The sequence below is a fragment of the Marmota marmota genome, unplaced genomic scaffold (assembly GCF_001458135.2).
Source record: "Marmota marmota marmota unplaced genomic scaffold, marMar, whole genome shotgun sequence".
Lineage (NCBI taxonomy): Eukaryota > Metazoa > Chordata > Mammalia > Rodentia > Sciuridae > Marmota > Marmota marmota.
Window position 1 is genome coordinate 30,260,609 of NW_025999968.1, and position 27,304 is coordinate 30,287,912.

Sequence of the window (27,304 nt, forward strand, 5' to 3'; positions counted from 1 at the left end):
ATATATATATATATATATATATATATATATATATATATATATATATCAAAATATCAAGGTATACTCCTTAAATATATACAATTAAAATGCATTAATTATACATCAACAATTCAGAAAAAAAGTCTCCTGAGGCTTATGAATGACAGCATTGATGTAAAATGTAAGTAGAATGTCAATGGGCTTAAAGAGCTAATAGGTTGTTGCATTGTATGTAAAGTTACTTAATGCAGTTCTTTCAAAAGATTTTCCAATCATTAATGATTCCTATTGAATTATATACATATAAATGAAATAATATAAGAATGCGTGAGTAAACACATTAATTGATGAAGGAATTCGATCAATCAAAAAAAGGCAAGAAGGAGAGGAAATTCAAAATAGAAGTTTAAATCAAGGTACTGCATTTAACTTAAAATATGAATTAACTATAAATTAATTATAAATTAATTAGTGAATTAACTATAAATCAAGTGAATATTCTAGTAGCAAATATTATCATACAATACAAAATATTTGGTGCTAGTGGGAGATAGCACTTTATATTTTTTATTTAAAAATTAAATATTTTAAATATTTTAAAATTATATAAAAAAGTCAAGGTAATATTTTTATACATCCCAGCATCCAACATGTTAAAATTCATAAGATTTGGCATTTGAACAAAAACACTCAGTGAATAAAAATCTACGCAATTATAGCCCGTAAAGAGATAAACAAATTATTCCAAATTGATGTAAACACAACATAGATGATACAATGATTGCATCACAAAAATTAGAAAGCTGCTAAGTAGTCCATATGATCAAAAAGCTAGATAAAAGTTTAAGGAGGCTAAGAAGAGAACTGTTTTGTAAAAAAACACACAAAAAGAAAAGTAAATAAAATGTGAAATAAAGCTATATTTCCTTACATGTACTTTAAGGGAATCAGAAATATCATCATATCAGACGTGGTATAGGAAAAACTACTGTACACAAATAGCTGTATTCACTATCCAAAATAATCACACATAGAGTAAAGGGCTCAATACAAGGAAGAGATCACATATGTGGGATGACTTATTATCAAAATACATGAAAAATTAGAATGCTGTAGGAGAATACGGAAAAAAGAATGAAAACCTTCTTAAAGGTCAATGGTAAAATTTGTTAAAGTTTGATTAAACTACAAACTCATAGATACATAAATCTGAATAAAACTGAAAGCGATAACAACTATAACTGAATTCATTATAAAAAAAAGTTGTTTGGAGAGAAAGAGAGATATACAGAGACAGTGCGCGAGAGAGCACAAAAAAAAACATGGAGGGAAAAACAAAGGAACAAAGAACTAAGCAGCACATTTCTTATGAAAAATATTGTAAACTACTGACAGTGAAACAACTACTTTAAAATATCAAACGAAAAGCCACTATCAACACGGACTTATTTTCCCTGTAGAAAAACCTTTAAAATTTAAAGTTCAATAAAAACTTCTTCAGACATACAAAAGTAGACAGAATTATCAATAGCATACCACACTACAAGAAATATGAAAGGAATTCTTTCAAGTAAAAGAAATATCGTTAACAGAGAAACTTGTACTCTCACAAAGAAATGAAAAATGATGAAGTGATTAAAGATTTTATTTAATAAAATTAACATATTTAAAATATAATCAACAGATAAAGCCATTCATTCATAATAATAATACATCATGGGATTTATAAAATATACGGAAATAATAAGTATGACAATAGTAATACTAGGACTGGAAGAAAAAGAATGGAAATGTACTACATTCATACTACATGCTAATTAGTATACATGTTAAATGAGTATATATATATATATATATATATTAAATCTTTTATATTACATGTGAATTAGTATAATATCACAATATGGAAAGTTATTATTTACAAAATGTAAACCATAAAGCAATAAAGAACGTGACCAGACAAAATATCAATGCTCAACATCACTAATCATCAGGGAAATGAAAATCAAAATCCCAAGAATATATTAACTCAGATATGTTGGAATGTAAACTATCAAAAAGACAACATAAACGAGTATACATAAAGATACAGAGAATTGAGAACACTCATATGCTGTTGGTGAGAACTTAAAATAGTAAAACTGGTTTGGGAACCTGTATGGCAATTTCTCGATAAATAAATAACTGAATTAACATAAAATTCTGCAATACTACTTCTGAATATTTAACTGAGAGATGATAAGGTGATGTCCAGATTGCCCAAGCTCAGTGCAACACAATTCATAACACCTGCTAAAAAGTCAACCTGTGTCCATTAATATCTGAATAGATAAAGGAAGTATAAAATATATACACAATATAATACTAATCAGCATCAAAATACAAAAAATTCTGTCCCTTGTGACACATGGATGGAATTAGAGAATATTGGCAAATTTACCAAACACAAAAGACCAATAATGCACGTACTCACTTATATGTAAAAAAACAAAACATTTGAAAACAGAAGCATAGATTAGAGTAGTGGTCATTAAAAGTTGGGGCTTGGGAGTTGGAACTTGATAATCAAGGGGTACAAATACTCAGGAGGAATGTCTGATTTCTTTTTTTTTGGGGGGGGGGTCTATCACACAGTGTGATGAATATAGATAATAGTTAAGGGCAGTGTTTAATATAAATAAGAGTAAATCTCAAATGTTCTTACAAAAAATTGTTAAATATTTGGTGTGATGAAGAAGTTAAGAGGTTAACTGGATTATTTTCACTTTGTATTGAATATTATAACATGATTTTTACCTCACAAATATGTAAATGTCTGTAATGTTTCAATACATAGTAAACATTTAAAAGAATTAAATAAACCAAGGTGAATAAAAATAAAATATAAAAGAACTTATTTATTTAAAAAAAATCTATTTCAGGGGCTGGGATTGTAGCTCAGAGGTAGGGTGCTTGCCTAGCATGGGCAGGACCCGGGTTCAATCCTCAGCACCACATAAAAATACAGGCATTGTGTTGTGTCCATCTACACCTAAAAAATAAATATTAAAAAAATCTATTCCAAACAACTAGTAAAAGTGAAAAGGAGATATGAAAAGAAGTTGTATCAAAGAAAGAATTACATATATATTATTATTAGGAATAAAAATATACATTGCATAATGCTAAACAGCTCAATTCACTAAGGAAAAGTAGTAAAAAACAAAGTGTTGTATCTAATATCAGTGATTAAAAATTCATGCAGCAAAACTTGATAGAACTCCAAGAAGAAACAGAGATTATATAACCTCTCTCTAATACATCAAACAAGTGCACATAAAGGCAGTAAAAAATGGAAGATTTGAACAATGCTATCAATTAATCTAACTGAACTGATATTCATATTAAATCTCATCCCAACAACAGAAGAGAAACATTCATTTTAAATATATGTGGAACATTTCCAACTTTATAAGATAATCTCAGGCCTAAAATAAGGTTTGATAAACTGAAAATATTCATCAATAATAATGTATTCTGTGGCAGGGATTGTGGCTCAGAGGTAGAGCACTCACCTAGCATGTGTGAGGCACTGGTTCAATCCATAGCAACACACACAAATAAAATAAAGATATTGTGTCCACCTATAACTAAAAAATAAATATTTTTAAAAAATGTATAATGGCTATACATAATAACTTAAGCATCAATATAGGAAGGATATCTTGAAAATTCCCAAATATTTGGAAGTAGAATCATGATCATGGGGCAAAAACAATGAAATTACAATTTCAATTGAGTGAATGTGAAATTCCAAAGTGGGATATTTCTAGATATAAATTTATTACTACCTGGTTATATTATGAGTAAAAAGATGCCTCAAATTAATTACCTCATATTCCACTGTTATGCAGTTTAAAAAGAGAAGTAAATTCAATTTAAACTTAGCAGAAGGTAGACTACTAAATACCCCAGAAGAAATTGTTTAAATATGAAACTAAAACAATAGAAAATCAATAAAACCAAAATTAATTGTATAGATTAGCAAAATCATTTAAACTGTTAGCTAGATTAATTTTAAAAGGCAGAGAAGACATGAATTGTCAATACAGAATATCTAAATATTATCTTAAAATTATATATACCAAAAATTTGACAAATGAGATGACCTGAGCACATCACTTTAAAGACAAAGATTACAATGCTCATCAAATAAGTAATAGATAACCTGAATATACCTAATTTTAAATTATAGGTAAAAATTCCTCATGCAAAGAAAACTCAAGTCTTAAATAGTTACACTGGTATATTCTATGGAGCATTTAAAACAGAATTAATACTAAGTTTATAAGTATTTTCCCCCAAATTGAAGATAAAACATTTTTGGGGAGTGGGGGCTGGTAATCAGGGATTGGATTTAGGTGCATTCAACCACTGAGCCACATACCCAGCCTGTTTTTGTATTTTATAGAGAGAAAGGATCTCACTGAGTTGCTTAACATCTTACTGTTACTGTGGCTGGCTTTGACCTCACTCAGGATCCTCCTGCCTCAACCTCCCACTGGGATTGTAGGCATGAACAACCACTCTGCTAATGAAATATTTTAATTCATTATATGCTGACACAAATTCTCTGATAATGTAACCATAAATTCATTATGAATAAGTTAAACTACATATCAATGGATTTCTAAATAGCAAATTGGATTTAACAACATGCAAAAAAAAGATAATATGGCAATAAAAATGAGTCTATCCCAAGGATGCAAAGTTGCTTAAACATTAATATTCTTTTTTTTATTTTTTATTGTTGGCTGTTCAAAACATTACATAGTTCTTGATATATCATATTTCACACTTTGATTCAAGTGGGTTATGAGCTCCCATTTTTACCCCATATACAGATTGCAGAATCACATCAGTTACACATCCATTGATTAAAAATATGGAACGCTTCACGAATTTGCGTGTCATCCTTGCGCAGGGGCCATGCTAATCTTCTCTGTATCGTTCCAATTTTAGTATATGTGCTGCGGAAGCGAGCACAACATTAATATTCTAATCAGTGAAATTTAGAAAAAAAAATGAGACATTGTTTTCTCAAAAGATGCTTTAAATGCATTTAAGAAATTTACCATCCATTCCTGATTTAAAAATTAAAAAAAAAAAAACTTTCAATAAACTAGGAATAAAAGGAAAACACTTAAACCAGGGAAAGGACATCTATGAAAATATTAAATATTTCAGCCACTAGGCTACCAAGCCCCTCTCCTTACCTTTATTCAGCAATGTTATAGATGATCTAAACAGTGCAATTGCTTAAGAAAAAAATTGTCAGCTAATTTGGAAATAAGGATATCAAAATTTCTTCTTTGTGAATGACATAATTATCTAGGGATAGAATGAAAAAATAATGTGAAGATCATTAAAGATACAGACTATATGCTTGATTTCTAACAATCATTTTTCCATATATTTATAATTAAGTAATGTAAACTGAAATTGAACCAGGACTGTTGTCAACATCATAAAAACATTGACTACTAGGGTTGAACCTAACAAAGGGTATATATGAAAGAACAAACAAGGCTAGTCATCAGAGAAAATGCCCATTTATTGAGGAACAGCTCTGCATATTTATAGAGCCGGGGGTGGTTTGACAGTTATGACAGGTTAATGGTTGAAAGGTTTGACAGTTGGCATGGGGAGCTTTCTGAATGGTGGGTAAGGATCATGTGAGCCAGCAGGGCTAGTCTGATTGGTGGGTAAGGATCATGTGAGCCAGCAGGGCTCACCATTGGATGGCTCTTCTTTGGGGATGGGGAAGTTAGTCTTTGGAGCCAGGGCGACTCCCAACGATATAAATCTTGTATTACAAAAAATTATTGAAAATTAAGTTTCAAACAAATGCAAAGATATGCAATGATCATGGCTAGAGAAGCAAAATTGTGAAGATTTCTCTTTTCCCTAAATTAGGATCTAGATTTAATATAATTCAAGAAAAAAATAGCATATTTTTTCACTTAAATTAACAAGCTATTCTGAAGTGAATATAGAAATGTAAAGAGCTATAGTAGCCAAAAGAAAACCATGTTGGAGGACTTTAACTATCACACATTGAGTTTTATTATGAAGATAGTGTGGTATTAATCTTAAAATGAGTGAATAGACCATTGTCAAAGAATACAACATTTATATGTGTATTACACATTTTTTTTCAACAGATGTCCAAAAGAGATTCATAGGAAAAAGTATATGCAGTTCAACTGATGCATTTTGGAAAATTGCTTAAACAAATCATTAAAATCATTATAATTAAAAAATGATAAATATTTGATTACATAAAAAATAAGAACTGCCATTTGAAAGATATTGTTGGCAATATAAAAAGACAATCCATATACTGGAAGAAAATATTTTAAAATAATGTACCTGGTGAAGGATATTTAACCAGATATTTAAAAGAACTCTGAGAATTTCATAAGCAAAAACAACCCTGTTTTAAAAAAGGGGAAATATTTGAACTTGTACTTCAATTTGAAATAATGTACAGATGGCAAATAGAATCATTAGAAAGTTCAACATCATGTCATGATATAGTCAATAATGGCAGAAAATAAATTAAACAACATTTGATATCCACCTACATTCAAACAGTATATATTTCTTGGTAAAATAAGTAGTCCTGTAACATTTGATATTCTACTAAGCTATTTTATTTATTATATTTCAAAATTTAGAATCATTACCATTACAGAGCTGGGGATGTGGCTCAAGAGGTAGCACACTCCTCTGGCATGCGGGCGGCCCGGGTTCGATCCTCAGAACCACATACAAACAAAGATGTTGTGTCTGCCAAAAACTAAAAAAATAAATATTAAAATTTTCTCTCTCTCTCTTTCTCTCTCTAAAAAAAAAAAAAGAATCATTACCATTACAAATAATTCATGAATAAATGTTGCCATATATCTCTTATACTAAACAGCATATTACTGGAAGTAATAAAAGCAGACAAGTAAAATAAAAAATCATCATTATGATTGAAAATTAAGAAGCAAAATTTTATCAGGCAATAAAAGCTTCTTCAGGCAAATGACCAAAGCTTAAAAAAAAAAATAGCTGACTACGAGAGGCACTTATAAAATTCAGCATCATTCCTTTGTCTCTGGAAATAACAATATTGATGATGTTGTATAAAAGATCCCTTTTATGATTATTGAAATATGCCAATAAATATGCTGGATGGAAATTCTTCATATCTTTAAAATAATACTACAGGTTTACTGTAAGACAAACAGAACAATCAATTTGAAGTTGAAACTCAGAAACAGACTAAAACATATATATATATATCAACTTAAAATAGATGTTGCATTATGTATCATGTATCAAGGGAACAGAAATTGACTCCTGTTTATATACTTCTTAACAAATGAAAAAGTAAAATTAAGTTACCACTTCACTTTACACATCTTTATGATATTATAGATGGAAATCCCAAATAAAATGTTTAATGATATACCAAAAATGACAAATAAGTTCAAATTTAACTGTGTCAGAATTTAATCTAAGACATATCACAAAGACATGAGTCAGTAATTTAATGATAAAATATCATATTTTCAACATGTGTAGTAAATTAGGATTGATACATTATAAAGAATCTATCTAATGAATATGAATACCAAATTGAAAGTGGGATGAAATTTGGGAGTTTGTATAGAGAAATTTTTATTGTTACTAATTATATTAAAATATGGTAAAAGTAAAATATTTTAAATTTTGATTGCTATCATATTGAAACATATGGATTTTGTTTCATACACATTAAGTGAGTTAATTTGCAGTAAATTAAATAAATATTTTTTTCTGCCTTATTTTAGGGCATAGAAAGAGCAATAGAAGAATCAGAGATCTCAGAGAAGTAGAAAGAGAAATTACAAAAGAAAGCATTAGAGCTGGATATATGAGATCAAGAGGAATGATATACCATAATTATAAGAGATAAATAATAGATATACGCAGGAATATTTTGCATCATGTTATTTTAAAATAACTGTGAGATACTGTAATCACTGAATTGTTTTCATTATTCTTTTTGACTATTCTGTAAGAAAAATTTCTCTCTAATACTTAAAATATAATTCAAATGAATGCTCTAAAATTATTCCCAAGGCTAAAAAAAATCAACAAAAAAGGAAAATTAAAAAAAGGAGTAAAAGAAAAGAAAACTTTATATGCAAAGAATTATTCTAAGGTAAAAACATTTTATGTAATAAATGTACGGAAATACATAATTATTTCAATAATTTTGGGAGGTCCTGAAATTTCTTGAGGACTATGTAGAACATCATTGTTCAAATTTCCAGTTAGGGTATTAATTCAATAGCATAAATTTATAGACTTGTGCAAAATAAATGTGATAGGAATCAGACATTCTTTTGAAGGTCTATAGCTCCCACTTAACTATTATATGACTAATACACATGTAGATTTGAATATTTTATATTTTTAGTATATTTCTTGCAGGATTTAAAATAAAAACCCCAAAATCTGTAAGCTTAATGTAAAATTCTAAAATTTTGTGTTCCTAAGATGAAATAATTAAATATTATTTTTAAGGACTATGCTTCAATAGTGCCTGGAAAGAACAGCATTTTATTAAAGGAATATGTTCTTCTTGGTAACTCAGAAACAAAATATGTTCAATTAGGAAATTAATAATATTGAAGTATAGATAATTTTTAAAGTACATATATATTTTAAAAAATATATCTCTGTGTATGTATATGTATATAATTGCAAACCAGAGAAAATCTGAACAAGGCTCCAATGTTATGTACTTCTTCCTGCTTTGAGTGCATGTGAATTTTTTATTAGGTATTTCATAATATCCAAAGATGAAACATTTCATTTCCTCCATTGGATTATTGAAGATATGTATCTTCTTCACTCCCAGGAAAGTTCATGAAGTACAAGAGTAAGTACCATCCTCTGGCCAATATTTAATAGTATCATAAGTAATTCTGAAAGTAAGTTTAGGAAATATCTAAGAAACCAGAGCCAGTCTTGTTAATTATTTAACAAGAAATTAGCGTATTTTCAATTGCTGCTATCATTTAGAAAAGAAAAAAAAATTAAATAAAAAGTTACTATTTTTGTTTTTATATTGGTAAAACATAACTTGATGGAATAGGTCAGTTTTCCCAATGAGTCAGGTCTCAATGGGACTTAGTCCCAGTCACAAGGATTGTTTGAATGTATGGAGTTCTTGGGATTTCAGAACATTTGCCATACAACTTTATTTTTTTCTGTTTTTAGTTTTATCTTTTCCATATATTTTTATTGGATATATCTGAGTAACAGCCAAGTAAGATTCTCAGATGAAATTGAGAGTCTAAAAATGGTCTAACTACCATGTAAATATATATGTATATATTCTGCGTCTTGGTAAGATGCTATATGTTTTAGCTTCAAAAATGATCTTTCATCAAAAGGGGCAGAGCCTCTTTGTAGTAGATATTGATTTGCTAAACAACTGGTTCAAAATATAGCAAAAGAAAGACTTATGATCTCAATGGCAGAAATGTTTTATTCCATAATTATTTTGTAACTGTGACAATCAATGAATATTAGTTAATAATGTTGTAATTATGAATATATGTCAAACTTTCTTAAATATATATAATATAAAAATCTATACATTCAAAACTGTATAATAGAAAAAATTTTAAAAGATGAATGAACTTGTGGTTAAAAAATTTTTATATAAAATAAAAAGAAAGTAATAGCTATAGGATATTCAGATACTATAGATGTTGATAAAAATAAATATGCTTCTATAAATTAATGAAATATTGAAGGTAAATATATATGACAAATAGAGCACAAAACTAAAATATCAGTTTTTACAATATTAAAATATCAATTTTTGTTCAAGGAAAGTAAATCAATTTTTAAAAAAAAAAATTTATTTTTTTTATTTTTTATTTTTAGGTGGACACAATATCTTTATTCTTTATTTTTATGTGGTGTTGCAGATCGAACCCAGCGCCCCACACATGCCAGGTACTACCTGCCGCAGTCTGGCTGGGCACACAATCACGAGCCACCACACAGCTTGTAGATTCAAACAGTAACTCTTTATTCCTGAACTCACACCAGCTGTCTACAATCACGTTCTGGGGAAATCCACGTTCTCTGCCCAAATCCACCCCCACTGGGCTTCTGTCTCCCAAAAAATACTGTCTGAATCCCGTGAGAACTCAAGGGGAACTCAGGCAGCAGGATACGCCCTATTCCCAGCAGGAATAATCTTAAACCTTAAATCTGGAACCTAAACCAGGAATGCCCTAAACCCGGATTATAAACCGGGAACACCCTAAACCCGGATCCGCCCTGGTCCTTGAGCAAGGTCACCTACATGCAATGTCACTGCAAAATGTCCTATTTCCATGAGTCCTTCCACTAAGCAACATGGGGTACGCTGGCAAGGAAATTGTCATACCTACTTGGCTAATGGCTCCCAGCAACTACCCCTTGAGTAACATCCTCAGCCCCTCAATTTCTAAGTCTTGTAGTTACTATTTTAAAAAGTAATGTCTGGCTGGGATGTGGCTCAATGATAGTGCACTTTCCTGGCATGTGTAAGGCACTGGGTTCAAGCCTCAGCACCTCATAAAATGTAAATAAATAAAATAAAATTTTAAAAAAGTAGACTGAAATCAAATTCCCTAGTTCAATAAAACACAGAAAATGGATAAATTTGTTAGAACCATAAAAATTTATATATTGTTTGTCACACTAACAAAATTATCCATTTTTCTGTGTTTCATTGAACTATTAAGCAGAAAAAAATATCCATTTCTCTGCTTAAAAGTATTGGTATTATTTTTTTAGATAGAGCCATAAAAATTTATATATTGTTTGTCACACTATGTAAAAATATAATACCAATAGTTTTAAGCATTGACACATCAAGAAGGTTAGAATAACTTTAATAAATGAAATATAACATATACCCTGAAATGTATTGATCATTCTGGTATTTATAATACTGAATCACTTGCAACAATTTCCATATATAAAAATATAGAATTAAAGTATATATCTGTATACATATCTATTTATCCATCTCTCTCTCTGTGTATATATATATATTATATATATATATAATCTATCATAATAAATATTTGCGTGTACTGGTATGACAAATATATGTACCATTTATTTGTTAATTTGGCACATGAGGTTCATAATATGTTGTTTTTTTTTTCTCATTAAATTAGCAAATATTTGGTCAATTTTGATAATGTTTGAAGAGCAGTTTTACATAATTAAAATATGACATCAAATATAGCATAAATTAAGATTTAATTTTAAAAGATATTAAATAACCTTAAGAAAAGCTCCTAAAATATTGTTTTGTGAGGATAAAAAGTATCTATCCAGAATGATTGTAAGTCATGTTTCCTGTGACAGTGAGGATTGTGTCTTGTTTATCAATTCTTCTCTAATGCCTAAGAGAGTACTTCAGAAAGATAGCTCCTAAGTAAATATTTGTTGACTCTATAAATTAGCAGCTAATTTATATAGTGCTAAAAGTATTGCATTTTATAGGTAAATTTAATAATAAAGGAATTTTGTAGGTATCAATTAATTTAATAAACATTCACTACTGAAATCAGCAAACAAACCCAAAACAGAATTATAATGTATAAACATAAAATTCCTTTTTGTGCTTTAAAAATTGAGGTACAAGAAACCACATCAATATATCTCACTGAAGAATTAATTTTATTTCATTAGTTAACAGATATTTGTGCCAGGTATTGTTTCAGGTGCTGAGAGTACAAATTATGAACATAGTCATAAATTCTTGCTTCTACTTAGAGTTTATTTTTCAGTCGTGTGAGTTATAAAACTAGAAATCAAAAGTTAAATCTGGGCCCAGTGGTGCCTCTATTCCCAGCTATTTGGATGACCAAGGCAGGAGAATACCTTGAGCCAAAGAATTGAAACTCCTATGATAAACAGACAAATAAATAAACTATCACAAATGCCTATCTAAAGAAAAGTAACTGATTTATATAAGTATTGGTTTGAATATGAAATATTCCTGAAAAGCTCATGTGGCAATTCAGAACTGTTCAGAAGTGAAATGAAGCAGTGGATTTGTCCCTTTGAAGAATAAATAATTTGAATGGATTAGTATGGTTTGTAACTGTCCACAATTGGAACATGGCTAGAGGAAGTAGGTCACAGGAACCATACCCTTGTGGATTATATTTCAATGCTGCCTCCTCACATTTTCTCTCCACCTCCTGAATGCCATGGGGTGACCATCTTTCTTCCTTATGCTCTTCCACCATTATATTCCATCACACTGCAAGCCCAAAGCAATGCAGTCAGCCAACCATGGACTGAAAATGTGAGACAAAATAAATTATTCCTCCTCTAAATTTTTTATTGGGTATTTTAGTCACTGTGACAAAAAGTTGATTACACTTTTGTTTAATTCTCTGTTTAGCATATAAAATCTCTCTGTTCACACTGCTGGACCAACTTTCTGAACATAAACAAGTTAATTTGTGAAGAATTTTTTGTTTTGCATTTTGCAAAAAAATTTTACTATGCTTTTAAAACAACCTTTTCTTTCTCATACAAGATATGTAAAATATGTAGCCTCAATCTTTCCTTATGTATTCATTGTGTTTGTATGTGTGTGTGTGTGTGTGCATGCACATTTTTATAAAATCCATTGTTATGTTTTAAATATGAGGTGACCCCCAAAAGCTCAGGTATGAGACAACGCAAGAATATTCAGAGGTAAAATTATTAGATTATTAGAGCCTTAATCTAATTAGTAAAATATCCAATAATAAATTCACTAGGTGGTAAATGTAGGCAGATAGGGTTGGCTGGAGGAAGTAAGTCATTGGGAGCCTGCTTTTGTAGTTTATATTTTATACATGGTGAACAGAGTAGAGCCCTCTCTTTGATTCCTGGTTACCATGTCCTGAGCTGACTTCCTCTGTCAGGCATTTCCACCATGATGTGCTGCATCACCTAGGCCCAGAGATATGGAGGAGTCAGTAAACAGTAGACTGAACCTCTGAAATTGTGATCCAAAATAAACTTGTCCTGCTCTAAGTTTTTGTCGTCATGTGTTTTGGTCAGTGTTGAAAAGCTAACTGAAACATCCATTAACAGATACTTTAAATACAAGTTAAAAACAAAAATCAAACACCAAAGAAAAACAGCAAAACTAAATTTTTTTATTATATCTTCTTACATCTTAAACCAATATTTTTCATGAGGTTTGTCCTTTAAAACTTCACTTACAATAGAATATTAAATGGTAAATTTTATGTATCTGCAAATATTTTCATTTTGCATTTATTTTTGAAGGGTGTAATTGTTTGTTTATATACCTCGGTAGACAATTACCAGTGATAGTTCTTTTTGTTTCCTCGGGAAAAAAGACTACCTTTTGTCCCCCAATTTTTTCATTGCTGTTCCTGCCAGATATGCTGTCATTTTAACCATATTTTTTCTAATTCATTGTTTTTCCCTTTGACTTTTGAAAATTATTTTTTTCTCAAATTTTTAGTTTCAGAAGACTAAGGAAACAAGACATTATGATTGTTACTTACATTATTCCTTTGATATGACATTAAAAGCATGCTTTTAATTTTGTTTTAATTAGTTGGGGAAACCCTGTAACCATTACCTCTTTATTTTTTGTTCTCTCTCCTCTATGTTCTCACATTTGTTCTCTCAATGTATGATCACATTCACACACACACACACACACACACAAACAAACAAACACACACACAATCTATTTCATTTTTTGATATTTTCTTATTATATTGCCTTATAAATGATTTTTTATATATTTCTTCCACATAATCTACATCACCTATTACATCTTTACCATTTTCAGTCATTTATATTGACTTTTGTTAGCAATTGTATATTTTGATATATATATATATATATATATATATATATATATATATATATATGAACAAGTATATATATATAAATATATAGAGAGAGAAGTCCAACAACATGGTACTAGTATTTGGTGAGGGTTTTCATATTCTTTCGTATCATGTGCATACATATATGAGAGAAGAAGAAGAGAGAGAGAGAGAGAGAGAGAGAGAGAGATACTTTGGCTCTTTGACTTGTTCTCCAGTTGTTTGTGGGTGAAGCTATAATAATTCTGACTCTAAGGCTTTATGAAGTTTCATAGGTTTATATTTGTTTTTGTTTTTTTCATTTTACCATTAAAGTGACAAAAGCACTCCTCATATATCTTCCTGATTACTGAGAGTGAGAGCCACATAGAACAACAATTGCCCAACTCATTCTCAGAAGATGCTCATAGCACAACTGTGCCACTCAAGCACTTGACCCAAAATCTGAAGCAGAAATTTTCCAGATTGTCTATAGTCCAGTAAGTATGAAAACACAATTATTTTTAAGTTTTTGATTTCCCTTATTTTGCATTGATAACAACTGATAAACCATGTTTGATGTCAAAAAGCTTTGTGGATGTCAGAAAGTCATTTTCTGGAAGGTTTCTTCCAAATACTTTTTTTACTATGGGTAGCTGAACACTGGGATTTCCATTCAACTAAGCTACTACTAACTTCTCTTTACATGCTTTAGTTTTCAGCCTATTTGTGGCTGTATTGGTTAATATCACCAAGTCTAATGTTGTTATAATATAGAGTGTTCATCCCTTGTGGATGTAAGATTAGATCAGGTTCACTCATGTGCCTTTTCCTATTTCTCTGAAACAAATTCCCTGAACTCATTTCTCTGGATTATGTGCATTCCATCTTCTTTTCCAGTACACAGAAATTCAGGTTCTTTGCTGCCACTGTCACATTCTAGGCTACATTCTTATTTGTGTTTACCTTTCTGTTTGATTCCTTTAAGTTAAGTCCACAAACTATTATGATGCAATAATTGTTTTAAAAAGACTGTCTTAGATAATACTATGAATTTTTGAGTAAAATAGGACTTCTAATTACTAATAATTATCAAAAATACTGTCATGTCTATAATGATCTAAATCTTTTTCTTCAAAGAATGTATCCAAAAGTTATAATTAAGACCGTTTGGTTCAACTTAGATGATCTATGATGTGTGATATTGTTCTCAAAGTCACTGATGGAATCTAAGTATTCTCTGTAACTCAACAAATAAACATAGCCTCTCAACATCTTTGAAATTTCAGAAATTCTGTTTTTCTTCTGATATTTTTGTATCCTAATTCACATAACAGTTATTTGTCTTGCAAGAATTATTTGATAAATTTTTTCTAGCATGTACTTTTCATTATTTTTTCCTGCTACTATAATAGAATGATACAGATGGGGTGATTTATGGATAATAAAAGTTCATTTAGCTCTTAGTTCTGGAGGCAAGTCCAACAGCATGGTACTAGTATCTGCTGAGGGTTTTCATGTTCTTTCATATCTGGTGGAATATCAAGCAATCATGCAAAATAGAGAAGTGAGGCTAAGCTCCCTCTTTCAATGAAGAATCCATGTTTGAGATAATTAAATAATCTCCAAGCCAATTTTATTAATCCATTAATGAAGTCAGAGCCTTTGTGACCTAATCACCTTTTAAAATTCCTATTTCTGAATGTTTTTACAATGACAAACTTTAATATGAGTTTTGGAGGGAACATTCAAACTATAATTACATTCTCACCAAGTTTTCTAAAGGGATTGTGTTCCACTAAGCACACCTTAGCCTTTTTAATACTTCTTATTGAATATAAATGGAAATGGGGGTGTTAGAAAAAATGAAGCTAAATTTGTCTTTTTCCCGGAAGGTTGCTCAGTAATACATTTTTATAAGAATATTGTAATGATTTGAGTAAAAGTAGAATACAAGTTCAAAATATCTGGACTAAAGGGATCTTTTAAAATGTTTACATAAATATAAATGTGTTGACATATACAGTATATTTAATACATATGTTTCAACACACCAAACATGAAAATTTATATGTGTATAATTTTATTCTTATTTACATAACTTAACATGAAATTCTACAACTTTTTACTTGGATTGTACATGTTTCTATGGATGGATCTTTTCAGCAAGTGATACTACTAGTACCATAGGGATTTAATGAATATTTAATAAGGGCTCAGTAAATATTAGTTGTTTAAATGGAAATGTTTTACTTTAACATAATTGGTAGCATAAATTATTTGTAAACTCATATAATCCTCAGATTTTTATGTTTCAAAATGTCTTTTCACATACATACAATAATTTTAACTCCAAACTGTTATTCTGTTAGAAGTATTCTAATTTCAATATCTGCATCTTAGGAAAAGCCTATCTTTATCACAGCAGGAATCACCTCAGTCTATTAATTTGTGCCTCTGTGTGTGTGTTTGTGTGTGTGTGTGTGTGTGTGTGTGAGAGAGAGAGAGAGAGAGAAAGAGAGAGAGAGAGAGATTGTGTTTTTTCCAGGAGTTTTAAGTTTATTTCAGTATTTTAAAATGCAGCTACTCTTAAGTTCCACAGCTAAACACTTGAAATAGATGAAAACTTACCTTTCCTGTATGTGATTTAAAGTCAATTCAGTAACTGTAAACATAGTTTTATAAAGAAAATCTGAAATAGGAAGTATTCTCTTTCTAGTCACCAAAACTAATTCTTAATACCCAATATAAAATGCTCTGACAGTTAACAGAAGCTATAATCAGGTTAAGACACTGTAAAAAAATCAAATGTGTGTGTTATATTTTAATTAATTATAACAATAATTTAATCAGATCATAAAGATTTCTATATGGTTATTGGTAAAAAGCTAAATGCCTCATTTAAAAATTGGGCATGTGAAATATTCTAATGAGCTCAGGATAAAGTCAAACATACCTAGTTGTATGTAGATCTCCCTAATTACCTAGGAGGAGATTGTCTTCATCATGAACATAAACATCTAAAATCCACAAATTATAATACTGATGCCATTTAAATATACGTGTCTCTGTAACATGCCTATGGGTTAATTTTTGCTGATGAGTTTATTACTCTGATTTCATTGCATTGCAATGAATTCCTATAGGCAAGCACCTGGAAGTAATTACATGAAAAACTTAACTATATGCACAGGTATGGCTTAGGAGAGCAAAAATATGCTTTAGCTCATGTAAAATTCAACAGCTTCCCTACTGTGTTAGATTTCTAAGTTAGTGAAAATCACCATACTCAACTTTTGGATCTAACTAAAGCAAATCTATAAAATTCAACCTGGTTTATTTGCCCATAAATATTTTTAATCTTCATGATTCTTTCTATATATAAGTAAAGCCAGTTTTGAAGATATAGCATAATTTTAGAAGCAGGAAATATGGACCCATACCCTGAGCTGTGGAATTAAGTTTTGGCAAGACTTTCTGATTTTTCTCATCAGTTTTTAAGCTCTCCAAAAACTTTTGTTAAGACCTTTATTATGTCCAAATGAGACAGAGAAATAGATTACAAAATAGTCTCAGATATATTGTAAAATCATTAAATAATTTTACAAACTATCATGATGGTCAGCATCTTTAGCACTGTATATACAATAATACTTATAATCATCAAAATGTTTCTTATTTCAGAATGGGTTTCTATGTGTGAAAATTATTTACCTCAATTAGACCTAAATGTATTCTACTTTTCAGACTTGCTGAAAAATAACAGAAGAAACATGATTGAAAAAAACTATTGAAATAATTCAAATTGTAAATCACAAAGTCTCTGTCAAGCATTTTATGTCAACATGTTAGTGAAAATCATTGATCTCTGTTATAGTTTGTATACAAGGTGACCCCTAAAATGTCATGTGAGGGACAATGCAAGAATGTTCACAGGTGAAATGATTAGACTATGAGAACTATAACCTGATCAGTGGATCAGTTTGAGAGGAAACTGTAGGCAGGTAAGGTGTAGTTGGAGGAAATGCTTTGGGGTTTATAAATTGTCTCTGGTGAGTGGAACTCTCTCCCTGCTTCCTGGTTGCTGTGTTCTTTTCTTCACCAGGCCCTTCCACCATGCTATTTTACCTTACTACAGTCCCAGAACTATGGAGTTCATCTACTGTGGACTGAAATTGAAATCATGAGCCAAAATAAACTTTTCATCCACTAAGTTGTTCACATTGGGTATCTTGTCGCAGTGACACAAAAGCTAATTAAAAAAAAATATCATGAGACTATCTTCATTTATTTTGTGAAGGCAATACCAGTATTTCGACACTGTTATGGCTCATTGACAATATCATGTTATTCCTTAACCACATTTTTAACCTTTAATTTACCTAACTTTGACATCTGATAGGAAGATTCTATACATAGACATCAATATAGCAATCTGTTTTAAGAATTATAAGAAAATAGCCTACAATTTCAAATAATTCCTACATACAGAAATTACCTACTTTTTATGAGCCTTTATTGTAGTTGTAATTCTTAACCTTTTATTTATTGATCAATAAAATTATAGTTTTAAATCTGTATACTTTAGCTTTTATGAATGTCAACATTTTATTTTTCCCTTTGATTTTCTTATGCTTACATTCTCAGGACTTTTAAATTTGTCATTCCTCAATTCAAGATTCTTCAAACAGATGAGTTTGCTTATTAAATTAACTATAAATAAGTTACTTAAAAACAAGAAACTGAATAGCAAATAGAAGATTTGACATATCAATAGCTGATATCAGGAATAGCTACAGGTCCACTGATATCAGCCAAAATGATGTGTGGAATGTGTCTTCAGTGATTTGATACCATATAACCTTGTCCAGGAAGTCTCAACTCATGGCTCTGTTTTCAAAAAAATAGTATATGTTACTATTTTGGATCACTTGCTACCTCTTCTAGTCATTGGCGCTGGATCTTTTAACTGGCAATCCTTTAAGAACTACAAAACTACATTTATCATTTGCAAGGGTAGTAGATAGGTAATATTAACTAGTAACTATGTCTGTCCTTTATTTTGTTCAGTGTAAGTGTACATTTCTTCCTGTAAACACAATTATCATACTTTAGAATATATAACTCTATGATTTGAAACAATAATATTTTTAGTGAAGAGTAGCAATTTCTGGTTATTAAATCTAAAGAGGATGCTATTAGACATCTGGGCACCAGGATGTTTCAGTAATTTTGTTATCCTTTTTAGTTCCTCCCCCTAAACTTTCCTATCTTCTACAAGTTCTTAAGCAACTGTAAAATCCTAGCTAATTTCTTTTTAGTATACATATATAAATTCCACATCACAAGAGTTAAAATAAAGAGAAAAAAAATATATAATTAGATAGAGTCAGATGGACAAGATTGGATAGGAGCTCAGAGTATAGAATTCAGTTAATTTTAAATTATTGAGAAGTGGCCATTGTTGTATAAGTGTCCTCCAGACATTAACCTGTTTAAGGTTTTGCCCCCAGCCTGTGAGGCTGAGAATCTTTTAAGAGGTTAGACCTAGTGGGAGACCTAAAAGTAATTTTTCCTTCTTGTCTTAAATGGAATTTTCTAATATCATGACTTAAAACAAACATTTTTTTCTTTATAATTATGTCAGATATTTATTATAGTAATGAAAAGCTTAAAAATGCAGATGGTATAACTACTATTTAAGTTTTATTAGCTACCTGGTGATTACTTTGTCTTCATTTGCACTTTAGAGAGTAAGTATATTAGTTCTGGAACGCTTGACCCAAATTTTAATAATTTATGGTTCTAAGTCCCCAATGTTGTTAAGAAAATGCAATTGCAGCAATATTTGATGTTTTACACCACTGATAATTTAAATAAAAGCTCTGTAGGGAGTTCCCTAGGTTTCATCCATGATACTTTTGACCCTCATTCCATCACAAATACTCTATATCTTCCATAGAATTTACCAGATAAGACAAATCATAAAACTTCTTTTGTATCTTTTAACATAGTAGGATTAAGGGTCCCAGATTGTTTTTAGTAAGAGCAAATTCACATTTTGATAGTGATGCATGAGTGATAGGTAAGATGTACATCACTCATACCTCTACAACTTAGCTCTGGAATTAATCATTCAGATATTTGGAAATTGTTTATTCTTACGTAGTGTGCATTACAGTTAATGAAACTACCTTTGAAATCAGCATCCAAGAGACATGAAGTATAATTGGTCTGCTTATACCCATTTGCATTGCCATAGCATACTTCAGACTGTGGGGGCCTCTGTAATAAAATGCTATGAACAGAGTGGCTTATAAGCAAAAACTTATTTTTCACAGAACTGAAGGGTGAGAAATCCAATATCAAATTTTTAAATGACACATTCAGATCATAGCTACATAATACTTCTTGAAAGACACCAACACTTCAATTTCTTAAAGGAATTCTGATTCTATAATTAGCTAAATTTGATCATTCTTTTATTATGTGAATCATTTCAAGATTCAAACTTTCAAAATAATATTGTTTTCAATTTTTATTGTGGGTGATGTAAGTTGCTCTAAATGTTCACCCACTGAAATTGATTATCAAGGGGAAGCGTCACTAAAAGAGTTCCCATGTGACAGGGAAACAAGGAGACGTAAAAATTTCTATGTCCAACTCTTGATCAATTAAATGAATGTATTATTACCTGTGTACCAATTCTTGCTTGAAGGACCTTATGTTACTTTGATACCCAATGGAACAGATACTAAGACTTGGAGTCATGTAATTACTCCCCAAAGTAACACCTGAAGAAATACATTAACAGAGATTATACCCAGGCAATCTATCTGCTTGGTATATGCTCCCTACTAATCTCATATTAATACAAATGAAAACCAAAGTAATTAATAAATCCTACTGTTATTATTTTTATGAGTTGCACTGTACCTCTAAAATTCTTATGTTGAAGTTCTAATTCTCAGTGCCTTAGAATGTGATTTTATTTGAAGACATAATTGATTATTTCCTTTATGGGAGTAATTAATTTAAAGTCAGTAAGGTTAACTAGATTAGCCTTAATCTAATACAATCAAATAAGAAGGGAAATTTAGACAGATGCACATTAATGGAAGAAAATACGAAGAGACGTAGGAGGAAGGGAATCATCTACAAGTAATAAATAAATAAATAAATAAATAAATAAATAAATAATGGGAAAATAGCTTCCCTCAAAGCCGTCATAAAGAGACAGGACTCTCTCAGTGTCTTGATTTTGAGCCTTTTCTTCCAGATCTGTGCTACAATAAATTTGTTATTTAAGCCATTCAGTTTGCGATGGTCTGTCACAGCATTCAAAGCTAACTAATATTGTAATTGTCAGAGGATTTGGCAGCATTGTTTTTTGTTGAGAAGAATGTTAAATTAGTAAAGAGTGAAGTTTAATATGAGGTGATATGTTTTATAAGCCTTTTTTTTGGACCAGGGATTGAAGTCATGGGTACTCAACAACCACTGAGCCACATCCTGGCCTTTTTTTTTTTTTTGGTATTTTCTTTAAAGGCAGGATCACACTGAGTTGCATAGTAACTTGATAAGTTGCTGAGGCTGACTTTGAACTCATAATTGACCTGCCTCAGCCTCTAGAGCTGCTAGAATAACAGGTGTGCACCAGCATGCCAGCTATAAACCAAATATTGAAGAAATGATATAGTGTAATCTTTGTATTTTGAATAAAATGTGAAAGCAGAAAGAAAAATTCAAAAGGAAGTGTTAAGCATAAAATAATCAATAATTAAAGATTTGTATAAATAATTAAAGATTTGTATAATTTTCAATGTATTGAGAGTACGTGCTCCAAAAACTGATCTGATGGTCCAGCTGGATGGGAGAAAAGACATTTTAATTAGAGATTGAAACAATCACCTTACCAGAAATGCTGCCATTTTGGACTGAAGAAGATAGAGAATAGGCATTTTACAAGCATACTTAGGCTTAGAGTGCTAACCAGCCAATAACCAAGTGGTAGGAGCTGCGTTGTCTGCATGTCTGCAGTGCCTCAGTGAAGTGAACATAGCTACTCTGCCTGAGACCCTGCAGTGCATGAGTGTGTTTGCCTCTGTGTGTGTGTGTTTGTGTGTGTGTCTCAAAGGAAAGATCATACAATAAAAAAGGATTTTTCTAAGCACAAAATGAGATGGAATAAGCCCTGATAAGTTTTGTATTTTATTAAAAACTACAGCCTCTCTTTTTTGATCCAAATTTCTTCTTGGAATAGGAATTTTTACATTGTAGCTATTCACTCACCATTCTATTTTGGAGATATATAATTTGTCTGGTTTCTTAGGTTTACATAGAGAATTTGGTACCAGGATGAATTATACCCTGAGGCTTATCTATACATTTTGAGATAATATCTGTGATAATTTGAAGCTCTTTTTAATTTATGATACTTAGTTATGATATCATACTTGAATTTAATGTTGAAATGATAAAAACTTTTGCTGATAATGTCTTGGGTGAATGTATTTTCAAAAAAAAAAAAAAAGAAAGAAAGGAAAAAGATGTAGATTTAGGGGTGGGCAGAGGTCATACTTTTATATGTCGAATTGCATCTCCTAATATCCATATGTTGTAGTTATAACCTCATTACTTCCAAAAGTGAACTTAATCAGAAATAAAATTATTGCACACGTAATTAAGAGGGGTCACAATGGAGAACAGGCCTCTAGTTAGATATAACTGGTGTCTTTATGAAAGAATCTAATCATTAACATAGAGGTAGAATGTCATATAAAGAGGAGACAAAAATGGACATGACATGTGTATAAGAAAAGGAACAAAAAGATTGTGAGAAAATTACCACAAAGTAGGAAATACACATAAAATAAATTCATTGCCAAGATGCTCAGGAACCAAACTTGCTGACACTTTAATATTGGAATTCCATCCTCCTGAACTGTGAGGCAATGTATTTCTGTTTGAACAGTTCAGTTGTGGTTCTTTCTTATGATATCCAGGATAAATTATAGAATTATTATTAGTCTTTCCTGATACAATATAACTCCAATAACATTCAGATTTTGCCTTCAAGTATGATATGTTCTCTGAAGTATTTATAAGGTAGGTGCTTTAAACACATTGAAAAAGTTTCCTTCGATTTTTAGTTTTCTGAATGATTTTATTGTAAAGGCATACTGGATTTTGTTACAAAATGCCTTTCTGGGTCTATTGATAATCTTATACTCTTCATAACGTTCAAATAACATGTGCATTACATTGCTTGATTTTTTTATGATGAGAAATTCTTGGAATAACTCTACCTTGTTCAAAACCTTTTGTTATAGCATTGAGTTTGCTATTATTTGCTTCGGTTGTTTTGAATATATATTCATAGTGAATATTAGTCCATAATTTTCTTTGGAAGTCTTTCCTCCCAAAATGAGTTAGCTAGTGTTCTGTCTTCAATTTTTCTGAATATTATAAGAGGAATTGGTATTAGTTTTTAAAAAGTATTTGGTAGAATCACTATCAGAGCCAACTGATCCTTGACTTTCTTTTGCTGGGAGTTTTTGAGTACTAATTCAATCTATATAGTCTTGAGTTAGTTTACACAATTGAAGTATTTCAAGGAATTTGTGCATTCTTCCTTGATTATTTAATATTTTGGTATAACATGGTATGAAGATTTATCTTATGTTTTGCTTGTTTAAGATCAACAGTAAATGACCTTATTTTTATTTTGTATATTAGCCAATTGTTTCTTTTTCTATATCAGTTTAGAGTTTATAAATATTTTAAATATTCGAGAAAAAATAAGTATTGCCTTTAATGATTCTCAGCATTATATTTCTATATTATTTATTTCATTAATCTCTGTTCAAATTTATTTATTCTGATAATTTTGGATTGTCTTATTCCTTTTTTTTTTAGTTGCTCTAAACATAAAGGTGGTTAATTGACTTGAGATAATTCTTTAAAAAAAATATGGTTCTCACTATAAATTGTCCTCAGAACATTTCATTTACTGTAGATGATAATTTCAGATTATTTGTCTTTAAAGATTTTCTATTATCCCTTGTCATTTTTAATTGATAATATTTATCACTTGAGAGTTTGTGGGTTAATTTCTACCTGTGAATTTTTAATTTTCCTTTCCAATATATTTATTTCTAGTTCCATTGCATTAAAATGTTTATCCATTTATTTTATATGTAATATAGGAAAGGGAAGAAGAGTCACAAACTAACAATATTGTTGAATTTTATATTTGCACATAAGATTGAGATTTTTGCTTCTTCATATGACTTGAATTACTATCCAGCATCTTTTCATAACTACCTGATGGAACTCCCATTACAAATTTTTTTACAGATCTAGTAGTAGCTGACTTCTGCAGATTTTATATTTACAGTGCTTGGAATTAAACAGGGTCTTGCTTGGTCTGGGCAATTGTTCTCTAATGGCCCTTGGCCCTAGTTGGATTTGTCTTTGATTTTAATTTTGATGTCCCTCTCATTTGTGAAGAAGGTTTATCTTCATATATAAATTTTGTTTGGCATTATTTTTCTTTCTGCAGTTTAAATATATTATTCCACTGCCTTGTAACATTATAGATTCTTATAAAAAGTCAGCTGTAACTGATAATTGTTTGTATTAATAAAACCTTTCTCTCTTTTTGTTTTTAGGATTCTCTGTATCTTTCATTCAATAGTTTGATTAAAATGTGCTTCACTGAAGGTACATTTGTTTATGTTTCTTTCAGTTCATTAAGCTTCATACACATGTAGATTCAGAAAATTGGGGAACTTTTCTGCTGTTCTTTTTCTAATTTTTTTCCTGTTGTTTTACTTTTCTTTTGTTTTTTACCTTCCAGAATTCTAATTGCTTGTAATTTGATCTGCTTGATGTTGCATCAAAGGTCCCTTTAAACTATAGTCAATTTTACTTTATGCATTTGTTCTCAGAATGGTGAATTTCAATTGCCCTATCTTAAAGTTTTCTGATTATCCATTCTGCCCCACAGATCTTTTAAATCCCTCCAGTTAATACTTTGTTTTAAATATTTCAGTTATTTTGCTCTTTATCTCCAAAAATACCTTTTGTCCTTTTCAAAATATTTACTACTTTATTGATTTGATAAACTTTATTGTTCATATATTGTTTTCCTGATTTCTTTCAATTTCTTCCCTTTGTTTTTTTAATTATAAAAATAAGTAAAATAGAAGATTTAAATGTTTTTTTTTTCAAATAAAACAACAACAAATATTTCTCAGAATGATTTTGGTCAATTTACATTTTTCCCGTCAATACATTATCCTTTCTTATTTCTTTGTATGCTATATGATTTTTTTGAAAAATTAAACATTTGATTATTATCATGTAATATCTCTGGAAGTCAGATTTTCCTTTCTTCAGGATTCTTTTTCTTTTATGTATTGTCAAATTTTTTACTGACTTTTTTTTTTAAGTTGTCAATAGACCTTTATTTTATTTATTCATATGTGGTACCAAGAATCAAATTCAGGTCCTCACACATGTTAGGGCAAAATCTCTACCACTGAGCCACAACCCCAGATCTCCAAACAATTTTAATACATGTTTCTTGTTGAATGTGCTTATTGAAAAGCTCTACCAGTCTTTATAAATTCGTGATGGAAAACTTATTAAATGTTTAGCCAGATTTTAAGTGATCCTAGAAAGCAGTCTTACATGGATACTTATGGTTTTGTAAGGTGTTTTGGCCTCTCCTATGAAGGTTTGGGGATTTTGGAATTACTCCACATATACAAGTATTTAAAATGTCCTAAATTTCCAAAGAAATTCTCTTTAGAGTTCTCAATCCTTACTCTGATGAATATATTTTTCAATTAAGGTACTTTTCCCAGATTTCTGTAGATTATTCATCACTCCCACAATGTTTTTACCAATTCCCACTACTTTTTTTGGACTAGTCAAATTCTGAGTTAATTAAACAGAAATAATCACTGTGAATGAGTCTTTTAGGTAGCCTCTGGAGGTTAAAAAGACAATAACAATATTTAGTATGTAAGGTTTACTCTGCTGCCTCCAAAATAATGTTCCAGCATCCCATATAGAGGAAAAGAAAAAGATGTTCCATCTTCAGTACAGTCATGGACTTTGGGAGGACATGGGACAAAATCTTCTAAAGATGCCACCAAGCTTTCTTACTGTTTTCACTTTCCTTTTGCCTGATTTAGAATTTACTAGATTGATGTAAGCCTTGGATTGTTTTCCCAAGTTTGTATGAAGCTGGTTTTGACAGTTCATGGTTTTTTGTCAATGTTTTTGTTGGATGGTTGAAACTTCTTGCCACCTGCTCTGTGGTCTTCCTGTTGTCACTTCTAGATATGGTCATGTTTTAAAGATTTTTTTCCTGTTCAATGGGTATAATTGCTACTCATAAGTTTAGTGTTATAACAAGTCTCTTTGCACTTTCTTCTTATGCTAATTAGTGCTCTGGTTTCCTAATTATTTTTCTCTATCATCTTATTATTTATCATTGTATTAAACAATTTAATTTCTTCTGAAATTTATTGGTGCATAATATCAAAATATGCTTTGGAAATCAAGAAATAATTTTTGGTGTTCTTTTTTTTTGCTAAATTTTGAGTAGTAGAATTTAATATATTTGGATCCTAAAAATTTATGTAGACTTAGATTGCTATAGATTTGAAGAAGTTCTGCTTATAAGCTAATCATTATTTTAATTTTTGTGTCTCAATATTATGGCCTATGTTTCTTATTATTAAGTCAGGTCTCACAACCCTAGCATAACATTGACATGGATTGAATGTGTTGCCCAGAGTTTATGTGTTAAAAACTTAATAACTAATACAATAATGTCAAAAGGCATATTCTTTAGAATGATTAGATCCTGTGTGTTATACCTTCATAAGTGTATTCACGTTTTATAACAGGAGTGAGGCCATTATTATGATACCTGGCGTTTAAAGCAATAATTTTAATCCCTTCTTTTATAATTGCATTGCCCCTTGTCCTTCTAACTTCTACCCATAAGATGATAGAGGAAATCTCATACCAAATGTTGGGCCTGTGATCTTGGACTTCACTGCTTCCAGAAGTCTAAAAAAAAATGTTTTTTCTATTTTTCATAAATTTCCCAGTCTCAAGAATACTCTTGTAAGAGCAGAAAACAAAGACATGAATGCTATTATTTCAGAATTTAGATTGAGAAAATTGAAGAAATTTTGAGTATGTGAACCACGATCAAAAACCTACAATATGAAAATACCAGTACTAAATAAAATTTTGCATTTCAAAATCAAAGTCTATTAAACAAGAAGCTACAATGATTCTCATGTTTTTGTTTCTATTTCATTGCACGTCTTTGAACATATATTGGTTTATTC

General features: G+C 30.2%; 1 long non-coding RNA gene and 1 other non-coding gene across 2 annotated transcripts in view; both read right to left on the reverse strand.

Annotated features, from left to right (window-relative positions):
* Positions 1 to 27,304, reverse strand: part of LOC125616917 — a 764,349-nt gene that overhangs the window by 535,812 nt on the left and 201,233 nt on the right. The window lies entirely within an intron of this gene.
* Positions 4,898 to 5,004, reverse strand: LOC125617024. Its single transcript, XR_007347881.1, has one exon. It is a non-coding gene; the product is annotated as a U6 spliceosomal RNA (small nuclear RNA).